A 2125-nucleotide genomic window follows, 5' to 3' on the forward strand; every position below is an offset into this window, starting at 1 on the left:
CCGTCTGCTCGAGCCTCCTCACGTCCTGTTCCAAATATAATATTAATTTCCCAACCAATAATCCAATATTTAATCAAAATAGGCAAAATTACCCGAGAGCCATAATTACGCTCATCATTGCCTAACTTCGATATTCTTACATCGGAACGATCCGAACTTAAATATCATACTCAACAGTCGTAAATACAACCTCTCCAAAATACGACTTAAATCCAACGGCCGGATTCTACATTAATTAACCGCCAAAAATACCAAACTTCGGAAATTCACAAACCTATCCAAATCTCATCCAAAAATTCCATAAATCACACTCATAATATCACCTTAATATTCTACATCAAAAACCACAAAATTTCCCAAAACAGCGGCGGCCGGCGACCAACTCCGGCGACCTGCAAATGCTACCAAATTTTAACAGAATCTTCCTCTCAATCTCCTCTACAACTTTCATGACCAACACAAACTCCAATTCTAAGCCTAACCATGTCGATCGAACACAAACAACCATAAATCCCCAAAACTTTCAATTATACAAACCACCCTAACGAAATCGAATTTAGCCGAAACCTTTTGAGGGATTACTCACCTAGATGAGGGCTACAAGTTGAGCCAACAATCTCAGCCTATGGTGGCCGGAGGACGGAGCTCCGGCGAAGAGACAGTCGGCGGTTCCGGCGGCTTTTTCTCCTCTCCGGCGGGTTAGAGGCTCGGGGGCTAGGCCGGGGAGGGAGAGGAGGTGACGGGGGCCCGATCTGGGCTGGAGCGGCGGCAGCTGGTGGCCGGACGGCGGCGGGCTGCGGTGGCGAATTTTTCCGGGTGGAGGGAGAAGAAATTCGGGTGGGAGGAGAGAAAACGGGAGGGAGAGAGAGAGAAAGGAAAAAGGGTTTGGGCCTCACACCCCAAACCGGTCCACACCACTTATAACCCAAACTTCCAAAATAAAAACACCCCGAATAAAAAAAATTACCTTTTACTAGCTAAAATTTACTATTTTTATCGTCGTCGTATTTTCATCATACGAATAATCCTCTGCACATAATCGTCCCCGAAACCCCTCTAGGGACCAATTAAACTATTTACTCATGATCAAGACGGTAAAATTCTTATTATAATCACGCTAGTAAATAAGGTAAAAATATAAGGGTCGGGATGTGACATGATTTGTTGAAGACTTGGAGACAAAAGTTGATCAAAGGCCGTTGAGGCTTGATGTTGATCGGTTTTAGGCCACGAGCAGTGTCACGTGGTGGTTGTTCTTCGTCTTATAGTTGGTGAAGATGTCGACTATTTGGCAGCTTGGTGACTCTTCAGGATTTGACAACTTCTAGGCTTGAGGTTGATGAAGAATCGGCTATTTGGCAGCTTGATGATTCTTTAAGGGTTTTGGGAGACTTCTGAGCTCTCGGGAGTAATTTTTCTCTCTTCTCCCGAAGTCCTCCTCTTGATATGAGAGGGGGTATTTATAGTGTCAACATACCTCCGTTTATGGCATGTAATGAAGACACCGAATTAATTATATTTCCTTAACGGTAATAACTAAATCAATCAGTTTTGATTGATTGATTTAATTATTAATTTTAACATAATTAAATCAATCAGTCTTAATTGATTGATTTAATTATGACCGATAAGGTATAACCGTTTTGGCTTAAACGTCCGACTTCCGTTTTCGATAATCAATTTAATTTAATTGATATTTGATTATCGATCAACATTTAATAATTGATTTTAATCGGGATTTAAGGTTTTGTTGTCGACCGACCATTTACACGTCGCCACTTGTCATTTCCGACGACTTTTCAACTTTGCCAACTCACGAGCCATGTATGCAATTTATCAGGCCCACACGTCGTTTGAATAATTCAACGATTATTATTATCGTTAAATTTTATATGTCTACAGTGCTGTCATAGGTTATTGGCTCACTTTGATTAAGTGAGTGTATAATGAGTGATTGACTACAACAAGGATCTGGCTTCTCTGCTTAGACGAAGCAGAGCTTGGATTTGCTTAGACTCATCTTAGACTGACATATTGTATATGAGTGATCAAAAGGTCAAAAATTAAAGAAACTTCAAAACACAACTCTTACCACACACAGCATATCAAACTCTCTCTCTCTCTC

This window comes from Fragaria vesca, unplaced genomic scaffold (genome assembly GCF_000184155.1).
Source record: "Fragaria vesca subsp. vesca unplaced genomic scaffold, FraVesHawaii_1.0 scf0513139, whole genome shotgun sequence".
NCBI lineage: Eukaryota > Viridiplantae > Streptophyta > Magnoliopsida > Rosales > Rosaceae > Fragaria > Fragaria vesca.